The 16,750-nt window shown below is 43.5% G+C and overlaps 1 protein-coding gene and 1 long non-coding RNA gene across 8 annotated transcripts in view; one reads left to right on the top strand and one right to left on the bottom strand.

Annotated features, from left to right (window-relative positions):
- Positions 1-4,000, bottom strand: part of ARHGEF5 (Rho guanine nucleotide exchange factor 5) — a 24,800-nt gene extending 20,800 nt beyond the window's left edge. For 3 of the 6 annotated variants that reach the window (XM_058532147.1, XM_058532176.1, XM_058532166.1), the window contains exon 1: positions 3,863-3,999. The gene's annotated coding sequence lies outside the window, so the exon portion shown is untranslated. Of the gene's footprint in view, positions 1-3,862 lie in introns of all 6 variants that reach the window. The other 3 variants (XM_058532182.1, XM_058532184.1, XM_058532157.1) reach the window with 2 other exon arrangements.
- LOC131398545 (uncharacterized) lies at positions 3,477-16,750 on the top strand. Of its 2 annotated transcripts, XR_009216914.1 has the most exons (5): positions 3,477-4,073; positions 7,609-7,799; positions 13,644-13,765; positions 15,403-15,454; positions 16,447-16,750. It is a non-coding gene; the product is annotated as an uncharacterized LOC131398545 (long non-coding RNA). The 2 variants fall into 2 exon arrangements; XR_009216913.1 differs by lacking the exon at positions 3,477-4,073 and having other exon boundaries at positions 6,464-7,799.

Genomic DNA, 16,750 nt, shown 5'->3' with positions numbered 1-16,750 from the left:
TTTGATGTTCTATTTTCTTTTAAACGGATTATCCATTTTCTTGGATATCCAAATGATTATACATTTTCTTTTAAAAAGGGGATAAAATACTTCCTTTGCAAGGAGTTCTAATGAGGATTAAATAAGATAACACAAAAAAGTACATTGCTAACTTTAAGGGTCATAGAAATGTTAGGGATTGTAATTATTGTTGATGAGAGAGAGAGTAAGTGTAAGAGAGAAATATAGGATTTATGAGCTGGAAGGACCTTTAGAGACACACAGAAAACTTTGCTTAATTTACAGATGAGGAAACTGAAGGTCACTTGCTCAAATTTCCTAAGCAAACGGTACAGGTGAACTCAAACCAAGGTCTCCTGACTGAAGTCTACTATAAGCAACCAGAAGCCCAGCTGTAAAAAAGCTGGCAGGTCACGAGCCTGGGGAAGACCCCGGGGGCCTATGGAACCCACAGCAGCACCTGGACCCGCACCTTTCTTGTCTGGCCTAGGCTTCAAGTGGAAGCCCCCTGCCCAAAACGCCTGTTTTCCTGCTGAGGTATTGCACATGCATACATGCTTGCACGAGCACACATCCACACGCACATCACAGACACACACACACACACACACATGCAATAAGCCACCCTTGCAGTTTCTATGCAATAGAGCCTGACATAATTAAACAGGCAGGTCCCTAGCCACCCTGCAGACGTAGTATGTGACAAGTTCCAGGCCACCCCATAGACACAGATACCATCTCGATGGGCCATGTCTACCATAAGTGTCCTTGTGTAGAAGGACTTTTATGGCCTTTTCCAGTTAATTGACACAGTGCGTGATTTGTTCCCTATTTCTAGCCCTAAGTGCAAAATACTATAATCACTATGGATGATTCTGTGAGCTGACTCTATTCTCTCAACCACGCGTTAAATAATATACTTGCTCACTGTAAACACTTTCTGAAACTTGGCTCCTACCTGCTTAAGGAGACCGTGGGACTAAACCTGTAGTCTCCCCTTACCCACATCTATACTGTCCTGTCACTGTACCCATATACACTGTCATGTCCTCACAACAAGCAGTCTCTCAGTATATAGGTGTGTTTCTGCTCTATTTAGGCTATATCTATATACACCGTGTGCTACATGGACATCTTCAGTTCCATTCTAGTGACACAATGCAAGTCTGTGTCCTGCAACCCCGCTGACATTATTTCTAATACTATCTTTATCCCTTTGGAAATATTGGCGGTCACCAGCTCAGCCACCATTTCCCTATACTTGATCTTGTCCTAGCAATCCTATTACGATCAGGCAATACAAACCTAGAACATGACAAAGCTAAAGGAAGTCTGTAAAACATAGTTTTACTCACATAAAGACATCAAGAGAGAGTTTTTTTGCACTGCCCGTTATGGGGCTGCCACCTCATTTCCTCTCCACTGGGGGTGAATAATCACTATTTGTCTGAGCACAGCATCATGGTGCATGAGCGTGGCATCATGGTGATCTGGGCTTCCTCCAGACCAGAGACATTTTATTTTGCATCTGCTGACCCCATCTACACGGAACTTCTTTTGAGATAAAGCTCCAAGTCATCCCATTAACAGTGTGTGACAGAGCTCAGTAGCTCCCTCGGAGCCCCTCAACACCTTAGCTCTTGTCCATTTCTAGGCACGAGACATAAAATTGTATTTCAAAGATATCCCCTCCCCCTCATCACACTGCTTATTCTTTGAACCGATGTCGAGTGCCATGTGTATTTTTGAGGACCATGTTTCCTGGATTTTCTAGCAGTGTCTGTTTTGAATACTCTGACTTAACACCACAAATTACTAAAATATTCTTGAGGTTACAATACATCTGCTTTCACACTATATCATCCATACTGCTGCTCACCTTAGGAAAACATCCCCCAAATCAAAAGATATGTTCTAATTTTGATTTAGAAAATATGACCATCACATAGATGTATGCCTTTATTCACTGTTTGACCTTACTGCTCCCAACGCTACAAAGATATCAAAATAAGAGTAGCTTTCTGGACGACTAACTGCTAAGACCAGTGTTTATTCACTTTACGAAAGTCTCACCATCCCAGTGAAAACTGTAATAAAAATCTCTTAGCTATTCCCTAATGTCTGAAAATATCACATCATCCTCTGTCTTGTAGACAGTTGGTCTTACAGAGAACATCTCTAGTGTTAATGCTCACATACACCAAGCCTACCTGTGGCCCCGGCACCATCCACAAAGATAATGTGAGTGTGAGTGACCTGTTTGTGTCCTTCACAAAGACTGTGAGGATGAGCTCGTTCTGGTCCACCTTGCAGACACTAAATGACCAGCTCCTGTTCACTCCACAGACAGGGTGAGTGACTCAGCGCCTGTCCACACCAGATGCTGTAAGTCACCTGTTTGGATCTGTACCACTGACACTTGAGTGACACTGCTCCTGTTCAACCCATGACCCTGTGAGTGACCCCGTTCTTGTCCACACCACACAGTGACTGACCACTCCAGACACAAGGAATGACATGTTCCTGTCTATCCCACAGATGCCATGCTTAATGTGGCCACAGACAACCTCAGACAGACCACACTGTGGGCAGCCATACCCTCTAGGGACCCCTAATATATGAAGACTCTTGACTATATTTAGAATCACTGTATTCTTTTGATAAGAGGGATTCCTTTGCACACTTCCTGACTCCTCTTTCCTCCCCACTAGCGTAATGACATACATTCCTCTTGCAGGGCAGTGTCACTCAGAATCGACACCCCCTATCCTTCCCTCTCCCCAGCCATTGCCCCATGAGCCCCCTCAGAAGACATGGCTTCAGTTTCAGGCTCACCAATTGGTTAACAAATGATCCCCACTTTGCTAGGGCCTAGGCTACCCCAGGTGTGCATAAGAAAGAGGCCACATAAGGAGCTGTCTAGTGAGGGGCTGGGATTTCTAGAGTAGGCCAAGGATGCAAGGGCTTGGAATGCAGTGGGGGAGCAAAAGAGGGAAGAAGCTAGAAAGGAAAGTCACCCCCTCCCTTGTCTGTTTGACATACCCTTTCCCCTCAATCTGACAAGAGTCCTGGCCAGAGTTCACTCCTAGGTGGACAAAGAGGGACAATCTGTCTTGGGAACCCATGCTCCAGGAAGGGGAGAAGGGCCTGAGATCTGAAAAGCAAGTGGCATCAGGATCAGCTCTCCTAGGGCAGTCTTGCTGGAAGGCAATTATAAATGATGCTCAGAACTAGAGCCTGAACCAGGTTCTAGCACCCCCACCCCAACCCCCAACTCTTAACAGGTCCCTTCGCGCCTCCCCAAGTTCAAAATGCAGTGTGGTGATTAACACGAAGCTTTGGAAGTACTCCCAGTATAGGCGGAAATAGGGTGGGGGGCAGGGCAGGAGTCATTTTTACAGGTTAAAGCACCCTGGCTACCAGGGGGAGGTGTGTACTTAAGACATACGCAGAATGCTAATCCATAGGAAGATAAAGGAAGGCAGGCCCAGGCCTGGTTAAGAAGGAGACAATGAAAGATCTCTAGGTTGGGAGCGCATTCACAAGGGAATCTCAGTCATCCCTTATCATAGGGGTTAGCTTTCCCCAGGGCCTAAACTTTGAAGAAAGAGCCCTGATTATTGGCCGGGGGATCTGGGGGCAGGGTGTCCATTTCCAAGGTAGAGACCAGGCCGGAAGCAAGTTTTTCAGGCAAGAGTATTTGCTCCAGCTTCCCTCCTCTTCCTGACCAGGGTACTCAGTCACACGCCCCGAACCCCGCCTCTCTGCCCAGCCCCCCATTTCCGGAGCCTGCGCCCGGCACCCAGCTGGGGCCGGTCCCAGGGGGAAGGCCTAGATTCCTGTCTCCCGGTGCCTCCCTTACCTCCGCCGGGCTCTCCAGCCGCCCGGAGCCAGGAGCTGCGCAGGGACGAGGGCACCCACCTGGGCAGTGTCACATGCTGTCGCGGCCCAAGAGCCCCCTCCGGTCCCCGGCGCCGGCCGGCAGTCCCCAGCGCAGGCCCGGCCGCCCGCGCCGCCCCACCCGCGGCCCGCCCGGACGGGAGGGAGGGATCTGGTCTCCTCGGAAGTTTCAGGTGAGGAAACCAGGGACACACCTTCCCGGGGGAGGGGCAGGGCCCGGCGGCGCCCGAGCCTCATTGGTGTGAGGGGAGCTCCCGCGTCAGAGCTGGGGAGTGCCGGCCGGGCGGAGGACCGGGCGCCGCGGGCCGGCGGCGGGAGAGCGGGGCGGCGTGCGGGGCGCAGGCCGGGCGGACAGCGGCCGGCAGGAGGGACCAGAGGGCGCGGGCCGCACGGAGGAGGGGGGCCTCGCCTGTGTCCTTGTGTGTCTCTGAAAGCTGCTGCGCGTTTCTTCTCCCCTGTACTCAGGTCTTCACCTGCGCCTGACTCGGGACCATGCTGATCTGCCCTCTGTTGGTGTTTCTCTTTGGCTGGTCTGTGTCTCTGAATGTCTGAGTTTCTGTGTTTGTCTGTACATGCGTCTTTATCTTCGGGCCTCAATGTTCATTTCTCTTCTTGATGTCTACCTGTCTCTCCCTGCATGAGGAAGGGTGTATCCTACTCTCTCTTTCTCTGTCTCCCTAGGAGGCCATCTCTTACGGCCTAGGAATGTGCAGCTATGTATTATCTGAGTTCGTTTTAGGATGATTATATATCTCAGGGTATGTGTTCCTTCCGTCTTCTTCCCAGGACGTGTGTATGTTTGTTTTTGAGTATCTAAGCCTCTGTCGCAGGCCTGTGTGTTTTTTTTTCTGATTCTTTCAGGGAAACCTTGTGCCCCAGTGGTCTTGGAGGCCAAGCCGGAGTGGGTCTATCTTTATAGCTCTCCACAGACTTCAAAGAATGCCAAAATATTCTATGGTGCAGTCACACACACACAGTAAGAATCCTTCTTCTAGGGGACAGAGATTCTTGATATGTTCATTTTAGTCTGCTCAGCCCCCAACCCCACTCGTTACTCCAGGGGTTTCCGTGATGATATAAGTCAGGTAGAATCTTAATGGGCTTTCTGGCTGTTTTGTTCTTGGGAATGCCATCATCTATAAGCCCAAACAACTAGTCAGTTACACCATTTCCAGATTACTGTGCCCATTGGCTGCTGCATTGATCCTGGCTGACTGTGCTTACAAGGATTTCGAAGGGGGCTTTAGGATAGAATGTCATTAAGGTAGAATGGTCTCTTCTCCAATAGAGTCGTGAAGCATCTCTATGTTCAAAGAATGTGCTACTTTGCCCATATTACTTTGGCCAGAGAGGTTAGGCCCTAAATGGTTCAGCAGCCTTCAGCCTTCTCTATGCTGCCACGTAAGGTGTGGGAAGCAATGGGCAAAACCAAGACTAGAAGTTCAGGTACGTAAGGGCAGGCCTAGCACGTGTCATAAACCCAGCAAGGGAGTAAGAATGGAGAGTGCAGTAAGTCAAAAGGTTTAAGCTAGAACTGTCTATTTCTAGGCTGGGAAAGAGAACTCAGTCCAAGGTATGAGAGCCCTTGATTTTGTTGACTGAGGAAAAATTTCACTACAATTCAAAGAGCAGATATTTATCTGGGGAATTAGAATTGCAATTCCGGAGACACAGATTCAGGCAGAAACCCAAAATGTGCTCCGAAGAGGACAAAGGAGGCGAGGGTTTATAAAGGCGAAAAGAGATAAATCACACAGGTTGTTTTGCAAAATTTCATTGGTGCTGGCAACAACTGTTACTTCTTGGTTATACGTGATTGGTTGCTAAGGCCATCTCTAAGGTGGAAAGTTCTTATCTAGGGGAGCAAGCATATTTCTTGAAAGAAGGTCAAGGTGACAGCGGTGAAGCACAGTTCAGAAGCTACATTCCTTCTGGGTTGGGACATGGCGTGCATGCGTAAGCCCTACTTCCTTAATGGCCTCCCAGCTCCATTTTAGAAGTATGACATATGTTACTCCATTTTGTCATCGCTGTCCACAATTTCTAGTGGGTGAGCAAGGTTAGTAAATGTCTGGTCCTTGGACTGAACTTGCTGATCTCTGCTATGTCCCATAGTGCCTGCTGGGAATGGGCAGTGTGGTCAGAGGAGCTGAAACTGCCCCCTGAACCAGCCTGGCTATTCTTTCTGCTCTGCTCGGGCTTCACTTGTTTCTCCTTGAATACAGCTCTCTAGCCCTTTGTTTTCTCTAGATGTCATGTCTCATAGACTTGACCTCCTCTTGTTCTGCCAGCTCTGGCCTATCAGCATTTTTGTTTTTTTTTTTAAGTCACCACCCTTGATTCAGTGACCTCGGGGCTCTTGTCCAGAGAGTTAAGCATACAGGGCTTGACCTGACTTTTCAACTAGTAGTGAGATGTAGGAAAGTTAAAACTTATCACTTAGGGAGTTGGCTCTTGCCGTGGAGCATCCCCGTCTGCAGGGTGTTTGCGTATGCGGACAAATCTAGCTCTCCAGGCTCCTCTTCCCTTCACTTTGCAAACTGGGGTGTTCATTTTTGTTTTTGTTTTTGTTTTTTCCATTTCTTGATACTTGCCCTTGGTGTGTGGGCTTCTTAAGCAGGCCTGTCATCCTATCCCGAGATTTTGATATTTTGTTTGGGCCTATATTTCCTCTGTAAAGGCCTAGAGAGGAGAGAGTGATACAGTGGAAAGAGGATGAGATTTAGATTCAGATGGGTGGATTTGAATCCCACCTTCACCACTTAACGCAAAAATTTGGCGTATTAACCTTCCTTTGCTTCATTTTAATCTTCATATGCTTCATTTTTTTAATGTCTTAAATGAGGATAATAATATTTAATAATACCTGCCTCACTGGGTTGTTGTGGTAATTCAATAAGGTAATACATCACCTTAGTACAGGTGTAGAAGGTGCTTGATACGGGTTAGTTTCCTTTCCTAACAGTGCGTGATAGTTATGTATGTTGAATGAATACGTTTACAATAACAAGGTGATAAGAGCTGGGAAAGGTAAACAGATTCAAAATAAAGTTATTTTAAAATAAGAGCTATATTAGATGGGGGAGAAAAAGAACAGGTTCTGGAATTGGGGGACATTTTAATTGGAGACAATGCCTTTGAGATCCAGCCATGGTGGGGGAAGGACAGAGAACTATCCTGTGTAGTTCTTGGTATTGAGGCTAAAGGAATCACAGTGACCTTTTTGAAGCAGGAACTCATCAGTTATCCCTGGGGCTGTCACTGCTCTGACCAGATGTCCTCCTGGTGCCACCATCCGAGGTTACTGGCTGTGTGGGGTCCCACTTGGTTAACTCTGACTCTCAGTGGATCCAGTGCTAGTTTTTTGACTATTCCTCTGGCCTTTCAGACTGTGCTTTTTGCCTGATCCCATTAGCCCCCTTTGAACCTTTTTGAACTGATTTTGAACTCAGTTCTTTTCTTAACTTGGCTGACCGTGGTCTCTGGTCTCTCTGTCTTTCTCCGTTCAATCCACCCTGACTTGGCCAGTGTTATTCTTAACTATCCTGTTCCATTATGATGAATATATTTTTCTTTTCTCATCCTTGATTTCCCTTTATTTCTTTTCTCAACCTTTGCACATTGGCACTAGTCTAACTTTAATGCTGTTCAAGGTGTAAATACTGATTGCCTCATTCATTGTTTTTTGTTCATTTACTCAATATGCAGTTTTAGAAACCAGATATACAAAGACCAAGTCTCTGGCCCCAAGGAGCTCTCCATCTAATCGAGGAGAGAAACAGATAGCAAATCACGATAGCAGAGCCTGATAAGTGTTATGTTGAGATCTACACAAAGTGTGGTGGAAGCCTGAAGCAGAGAGCCCTGCTCGGGCAAGGAGAGAAGCCTGAATGGATAAGGTGATGCTTGAGTTGACTTGTCCTAAAAAGACTCTGTTACCTGGTGGAGAGGAGTATAGGGGAAAGGCATACCAACACTAGAAATGGGATGTGGAAAAATAGAAGCCTGAGCACATTCTGGGAAGGGCAAATAGTGTGGGCTTAACATGAAGTGTGGTGAAGAAACGACAGGGAAGAAAAAGAAAAAAATCGTAACTATATAAGCTGATGGGTATCTTAATTAGCTTGATCGTGGTGATCATTTCACAGTATGTATGTATGTGGAAACATCAAGTTGTCCATCTTAAATATATACAATTCCTATTTGTCAATTATACTCAATAAGGCTGAAAAAAAATCTTTTAGAGGAGCCCCATCTCTGGAAGAGTAAAGTCTAACCCCGGTAGCATGCATGGCCTACAAGATCCTTCATAATCTGGCTGCCTGACTCCACACTCTCCCCAGGTCGCTGGAGGCTCATAGTTCTTGAAATTTCTCCTGTGTATATTTTTAACTTGGGTGCGTATAGCATAGGAAAATATACATGCCTCTGCATCTTATTCAATTGAGCGTCTCCAAAGAGTCCGGTAAATAATGTCTGAGAAGGACCACGTCTTTCCACAGAATGGTCACAGCTATGGTAGAGTGCCGGGAGTCATAGAGAGACAGCAGGGTCCTACCCTGCACTGCAGTAGCAATCCCTAGAAGTGCCATTATTCAGATGCAGATTGTCTCGATTGTTTTCAGTGCTTGGTTTTGGGATGTTTCTCAAGTTTGCTCAAAATTCTTGGAAGATAAGAATGGGGATGGGCATGATCCCTGATCACAAAGAGACTAAAACCGATGGAGTCCCTTTAGTGGAGTTCTGGCTCTATTGCAGTGTCTCTTAAATCTGGCAAATTAGAAAAATCTCCAGGAAAGATTTTTTTGTTTCTTATTGTCTGTTTGTTTGTTTTTAAGTGTCCCAGGTGATTATGATGAGAAGCTAGATTTGGGAATCCTGATATAAAAGCAGTGGTTCTTTACCAGAGGCTTCCATTATACTCTGATGAGCTTTATGAATTTGCCCTTGCCCAAAACCTGTGGAGTTTCAATTCTGGAGATATGGAGTCAAGCAGAACTATTGGAAAATAGCTCCTTGCTGATTTGGACGCTTAATGATAACGAAGACCCTCTGATCTACAGCAGTGGTTTAAAAACATCTTTTATCCTACCTTCCATCAATAAAAAAAATTTCAACAAGCATTCTCAATATATGAGTGGTTTATTTATTTATAAACTATATACATTTACTTCTTTATAATATGCAAAAATAGACATTTTAAAATAATGAGATTAAGATAATGAGATAAGAATAAATATAATGAAAAATTCTTTTTCCTCCCGTTCTCACTGTGGATCCACTGAGCATCGCACTGTGTGGACCCCTGATAGAAAGAATGGGGTCAGTGATTCCTTTTTTGGACCTCATCTCTTATTTATTTTTTTGCTGAGGAAGATTCACCCTGAGCTAACATCTGTGCCAGTCTTCCTCTATTTTGTGTGTGGGTTGCTGCCACAGCATGGCCCCTGACCAGTGGTGTATGTCCACACTTGGGAACCGAACCCAGGCTGGTGAAGCGGAACGCACTGAACTTAACCACTAGGCCACAGGGCCGGCCCCTCAACTCTTATTTAGATTCTACAGTCTTGGGTAGCTGTCTGAGAGCAGAATCACTTCCCCAACCCAACCAGTGCATTCTTACTCAATTATTTAATTCACTCAATCATCCAACATATATTTATTGTGTTCCCATTATGTGCAAGGCATTGAATGAGGGGCTGGGGATATAGTGGTACACATGGTCCTTGATCTCAAGGAGCTTATGTTACGCCAGCACATAGACATTAAACATGATTACTTAATTATTATGTTAGTATAATTTTAATGCATGCTAAAAAGTAGATATTTATAACCCAAGAGAATGACCTCATCTGAATAGTTAGAGAAATCAATAGTTTGAAAGTCCTATTTCAGCTGAACTCTGAAGGATGAATAGAAATGAGCTAGGCAAAGAGGATGGGGAAGAGAGTTCTAGGAGGAGGTAAAACATTTGAAAACCTTGAGGCAGCAAGGTCATTGGCTCATTTTAGAAACTGAATGAAAGCTAGAGTGTCTCAGATCTGGAGGAGGATGGAGGGACCTTGGCACAAAATGAAACTAATGATGTGAGTAGAGACCAGAGATCATGGGGGCCTGGGTGACCACATTAAGGATTTTGGTCTTTATCTTGAGGGCAAGGGAAGCCATTGAAGGATTTAAAGCAGGGAGTGGCAGGGCCAGATTTGCATCTCAAAAACATTGCATAAGAGTGAAGCAAATTATCTCTGCTCTTTCCCTTCTTATCCTTTGATTGGACTTGGAAACCTCTGCTTTTATGTTGCCCTCAGCTTAACACTTTCTCTTTCCCTACTTTCTGCAAACTCTTACACATTCTTCAAGATCCAACATTGAGGTCACTCCTTGGTGAAACCTTCCCTTGTTCTCTCTTCCAAACTTTCACGACATTTAGAGCTAATCTCCGTAATGGCACTTCCTAGGTTTTGTTATAAATCACCTGCTTTATTTTTATTTGGGAAAGGCAGGTGCCGAAAGTTGTATTAACTACAGTCTTCATGGCACACTGTCAAAGGTGATTCCTTTGGTTTGTTCAAGTTTCCTCCTTTGTTTTGCTTATTTACTCCTTTTTTATTATAAAAAACCCTGTATTGTTTGTGCGCGTGTATTTTTAATTTACATAAATGCTGTTGTGCATCAATCTTATGTTTTTTACTTTTTCCAATCAGAATGAATTTTAAAGTTCTAGTCATTTTTCTCTGTGAACTCTTATTGTTTCTATTTTTATTTTCATTTTGTCCTATTTTCTTCTTTCATCCACTTTTATCATGTGTGAATATGTACATGTGTATATATGTTTATGAGCTGTATTCTTTTTGGTATAAGATGAGAAATATACACACACAAATACATACTGATATGTACATAAATGTTTATACCAGATCTTACACTGGTAGGAAGAGGGAGTTAGGGTGCCAGGAATTCCTCTGTTGGGGCTTAAAGCCAAATCTTTCTTCTATCATTTTTATACATATATATTTTATTTGTTTCCTCCTATTTGGAAGGTGGAAAACACGCATTATGTCTTTTTTTTTTGTATTTTATCTTTTTAAGACTAAAATCTCATCATATTGTTGAAAGAATGAGTTGGGTCTTTGTGTGTTGCCTCTTCCAATGGGCGTAATAGAAGGCAAAAACTGATAACAACATGCTGGTTATTTTGAACACAGAAATGATCTTAGTTCTGCCCTTCTTGGTCAAACACTGTCTTTCCCTTTTGCCATTAGAAAGTCATTGGCTTTATCCCTAATCCGTCTTTGATGTCCATTTCTGGAAATGTCCTGTTCCAGTTATCAAAGTCCCCAGTGACTGTCCTTGGGCACAAGTATCTCTCTTCCATCCTAATCTGTATTATTTATCCCATTCGTCTTCCAATTGCAGCCCCGACTCCTATAGCTGCACAGCAGGTTTCCTGTCCTACTCCTAACAATGGGCCCAGAGTATCCTGCTGTCACTGTGCCCCTAGGCTTCCACCTACCTGCCCTTACCTCCTTGTGGGAGTAGAGAGGTTGTGGTAGCAAAAGAGAAAGGGAATTACCTGCCGTTTATTGCTGTGTCACAGTTTTGACTGCCAAGGCACAGAGAGGCATAGATGGAAGACAGAAAAATGGGGGCAGAATAAGGATGAATAGAGAGGGAGATGCTTTTCAATTCATCAGAAGTATCCTTCTATTTCCCTTATGATACAAATATTCCTGCCTCCATGGTTCCCTCAAGACAGGGATATTGAAGCCATTAAAGTCATAAAGCAAAACATTAAAAAGAAAATAGAGTTAGGAGGACAGTTCAAGCCTCTCCTTTTAGAGATGATCAAACAACTCCAGAGAGGTTGTGACTTAAAAGATCATACTCCTAGCTGCTGGATAGTGGCCAACTGGGGTTAGCATCCTCCCGTTCACTCAGGCTACCAACCAAGGTTGTTGAGCACTTACCTTAGATTATCTGCATTTGCGATGTCATTACTATGCATAAATTCAAGGTAGCATGCTCGTTGTTGTGGCATATACAAAGGCAATTATGACATGGACTCTGTTCCAAAAGAACTTGGAAAATTTAGATGGAAATGATAAAATAATATTCTAAAGCAACCTCTGATCAGCTCAAAGCAGGGTAAAAATAATAATGCCAGGGAAATTCAAAGAAAAGTATAACTAATGTGGGCCAGAGTGGTAAGGAAAGGCTCTGCTGAAGAGGAGAGTCTTGAGCTGCCCCTGGGCAGAAAGTGTGGGAGGATGTGGGAGATGGGAGATACATTTCCATGATCGTTGACACTCTATGCCTCCCCTTACTACCCAGGTTCCCTTCCTGACACACATACGCCTGACAGTGGTAGGAGTAGCATTTGGGAGTAGTAGTGGGCTGAAGGGTGAGCATGAAGCCTTGAGACATCAGCTGGGGTATGTGTGGAGGAGTGGAAGGCATGATTACCTGCGACAACCTTCACCCTTTTGGCCCGAATCATTCTCCATCAGAATGCTTTTGACAATGTGCTACTTTGGCAGATTCACCAAAGCACTCACAGATTTGGTCACCAGTCAGAAGTCTATTTTGGATTTCTAGTTCCTGAAGGAAATGTGTTTTCTGCCTGGCAGAAGCAATAGCACCATCTTGTGGAAATAAATTCTTTCCATCACAAGCCTTTTTGTTCTGAAAACAGTCTTTAAAAAAATCAATTGTGAAATGCATTCTTGGCTCTAAATAATTCTTGGAATACCCAATTTATGCGTAACAAAATGTTTCTCATATATCCTAAATCTTTGATGGCCGAGCTAGCAGCTCATCTTTCTTATATTTAGAATAGTCACACACATACGGGATCCGATATTCTTCTGTCTCAGACTTGTTTCTTTTCGGTGGTGTGTCCTCAGGTTTGGGTTTCAGCCATGTCCCAAGGGATCCTGTCTTCTTTTAATTTAGCAAAGTAACTCTAAGTCCCCAATGAAAACAAAGGAAAATAAAGGAAGAAACACTGGCTGCCATGGTTCTTTTCTGTCTCCTGCAGAGGAGTTGGGAAAAGGAGGTCCCTTAATCTTTAGGGAGCTAAAGCACTGTAATGGGGAGCTCAGAGAAGAATTCATCACTGCCAGAAACTTACAGAATCAATTTCTACAAATTGTATTGGGTCCACTGAAAAAATACTCCCTGGGAAGATGTTTCATTTAGAATCATAGATTCATTGAATCATTGAACGACTAATCAGACTTTTGAATGCTTTGCTTTCCAGTGGAGGGGAAGAAATACCCCATCTTCTCAACCTTTCTTGACCCTGGTTTGGTCTGCATCAAATGTGGAATTGATCTCCCTGGGAAGGTCTGGGACTTGAATAGGCTGCCCTCTGAACAGTCTTAGGCTTCATTAGAGTTTAACATTACTGTAAATTTTGCAATATTCAAAAAATCTGTTTCAGCTTTTTCAAAAATCATGTTTTGAAAAAGTTACACATTGACGTTTCAAAATTTAAAAGTACAAAAGTGTAAATTTTTTCTTTCACACATATCCTTCCCTCAGCTATCCAGTTCCCTTTACTGGACACTCCAATATTACAAGTGGTTTGTGAAATGCTTCCAAAAATATTCTGAGCTTATAGGAAATATATTACTATGCTAACCCAGGATATATTTTGAAACTTGCATTTTTCACTGAAAAATATAAATTGAAGATTGTTTTATATTATCAGTACATAAAGAGCTTCCTTGTTTATTTTTCAGCTGTACAATATTCTGTTGAATGGATGTGGAATTGCTGGGTCAAATGGCATGTGCATTCGTAATTGTGGAAGATACTGACAAATCATTCTCCATGGAGGTCATTTTTACCAAGTAACAGCAATGTATGACACCCCATGTTCTCATTAACTATGTGTTTTTAGAACTTTTTAATCTTTGCCAATCTGATAGGTGAAATATGATATTTCAGTGTAGTTACTGTTGCAGTGTTCACAATTTTCTTGTTATGAATTTGATTATCTGAACTGAAATTTTTCACGAGGCTGGGTCACCTAATCAGTTCTATTTCTCCAAAGCTACATTGGCAAATATTGTGATTTTTTTTTTTAATTTAGTTTTTTGAATGGGTAAAAACAGCTCAAATTTCTAGCAGCTCTCAAAGGTATTTGTTGATATTCTCCCTCCCCTGCTTGTCCCCAGTGGTGGATTTACTGTGATGCTAGCAAAGCTTCAGAGCCCTACCAAGGGCCCCTTCCAGAGCCCTGAACTACATTTGTAGTCATAAATTCACATTCTTTTTCTTGAAGAAGCTGCCCCCGATTTTATAAGCTTCAGGCCTGGTTATGCTCTTGCTTGTCACCATCATCCCAGTTTCCAGCCCCCTTGTTTCTTATGTATCCCTCCAGATTATATTATGCACATATAAGCACATACTGATATAGATTATCTACCCATCTTCCTATTACACTTGCTTTTCTCAATGTATCTTGGAGATTTTTCTATGTAAGATATGAAGAATGTCCATATTGTTTTTTGTTGATAATTACATGGCATTCCATTGCATTGAGGTACTGCTCTTTACTTAATCAGCCCCCTATTGGTGGAACCTAGTGTATATTTGTTTTGTTTCATTTTTGCCATTTTCTTAAGTCTCCACGTTTTAGAGACTTAAATGGTAGCTAAAAATCTGGTGTGGCCACAAGTTTTAGAAGAGGTAAGAATTAAGGTAGGTGAGCTTGACAGAGAGTCCCAGCTTCCCTTACTCCTCACCCTCTTTAGGTATCTAGGACTCTAACTCTTATCAAAACAGGTCCCCTGGGACCTGCTATTCACAACGTACCATAGACATATGCATCTGTGTGTTAAGTTTATCTATGACTGTGAAACAAAAGATTGTCTTGCTAAAGAAATTCTGAGTATCTGAAGGCAGGAAGGAGAGATCATTGTAAGCCTCGAGTGCCTCTAAAATCATACTGTATGGGCATTAGCTTCATAAAAGGGCAAATAGCTCATGAGGTCATATTACTCTACCAGTAGCCTTGCTACAACCCACAAGAAGATGCCCACTGCTTACACAGTAGCAATTTGTTCTTATGTGTCTGATGGAGAAGGATCCAACAACCCAGGCATGGAGTATGGGACGTCTTCTGTATGCCGGAAGATTCAATCACTTAGTATTTTGACTCTTTCCCAACTTCAGTCATCACTTCCTTTCTGCTTTTCCAGTTCAGTGCAAACACCATAGTAATATCATTTTGGATAGCAGCTGGAAATGCAGCCTTTCCGTTCTCCCCACCCTCCTACAGTATCAGCTGTCTAATCTCCTATGACAGCCTACTTTCTGGGAAGAAAGGACCACATACCTGTTTAGTTTGGGTTCCCCCAGCTTTAACCCTTTGCCCAGTTATACTTTTTGTTTAGATGCTCTCCTTTGGCTCTTTCCTGATATCTTCCCTAGAACTGAAGTGTAGTGGGCTTTAGTTAGAGACAGCACATTTCAAGTCCTCTATCTCTTTTACAGGGGCTCAGGTAACTAATACATGGAGAAAGTGGGAGAGGAGAAAAGGAAGAAGGTGAGAGAAGAGAATTAATGAATCTCTATGCTGCAGAACTAGGAGTAATGTTTAGTACTTCTTTTCAGCTTAAAAAGTGTTGATGTGTATATTACCTTTTTTTTTTTCTTTTGGTGAGGAAGATCAGCCCTGTGCTAACATCTACCAATCCTCCTCTTTTGGTTTTTGCTGAGGAAGACTGGCCCTGGGCTAACATCCGTGCCCATCTTCCTCCACTTTATGTGGGATGCCGCCACAGCATGGCTTGCCAAGCGGTGGTCGGTGCACGCCCGGGATCCGAACCGGTGAACCCCTGGGCCGCGCAGCGGAGTGCGCGCACTTAACCGCTTGCGCCACCAGGCCAGCCCCATGTATATTACGTTTTTTGAAGTTCAGGACATCCCCTTGGAACAGAGAGGGTGAGTGGTGTCTTATCACCATTTTATAGAAGGGGAAGCAAAACAAGGATACAGCTAATCATGGATACCTGAACCCAGGTCTACAGGATTCCCCACTATCTAGAGATTTGATGGTTCAGGGCTGACACAGCTGGGTCCCTCAGGAAGTGATCTGGGGAGCAGCACAGTTCACAATGTCTCTACTGTAGTGGGGCTGAGGGGATTTGTCGTGAAGCTTTACTTGGATTGTATTTCACATAAAACTGGAAAAGATCTATTATATGTATCAATGGGAGTGCTGCTGATGGAGATCTGGGGAGAAGGCTCAAGTGTCTCCACCTCTTAGTACTGCCACTTCTCTGGAGTTTCCCTGTTGTCTTGAAGAGCCAGAGAGCTAGAAACTCAGAACCTCTGATTACTTGTGGCAGAGACTGCTAGATGTTTATCCAAGCTGTTTCCTCTTATTCCTGTGTAATATAGAGACTGTATTTCCCAGACTTCTTTTCATTTTTTATGACCACGTGACCAAGTTTTAGCCAGTAGGATGTGAGCAGAAGTGACGAGTCCACTTTTAAGCCAGGTCCACTAAAGCTTCTGTGCTTTTTCTCCTTCCAGCACACATCACAACCTTGGGAAATACGTGGAGATGATGACAGATCCACAAGGTGTAAGGATCCTTTCTGACTCACCAATTGGTGGCTAGCTGCTTGCTAGTCAGGAACGCCTGCTCTGAACAAGAGGAGAAATTTTTATTATGTTAAAGAAAATACTGTAGTATAATTTAAAACAGTCTAACAAAATCCAAAATATCAATCATTGTTTATTTTGTCCTGGGTTTGACTGTAGTGTGTGAGCAAATGTGTGCTGACTCATATTTGAGAGCCAGAAGATCAAGAAGACATCAGAATAAAGTAAGCTG

Source organism: Diceros bicornis, chromosome 3 (genome assembly GCF_020826845.1).
Source record: "Diceros bicornis minor isolate mBicDic1 chromosome 3, mDicBic1.mat.cur, whole genome shotgun sequence".
NCBI classification, from domain to species: domain Eukaryota; kingdom Metazoa; phylum Chordata; class Mammalia; order Perissodactyla; family Rhinocerotidae; genus Diceros; species Diceros bicornis.
This window is presented reverse-complemented; position numbering and strand designations above follow the sequence as displayed.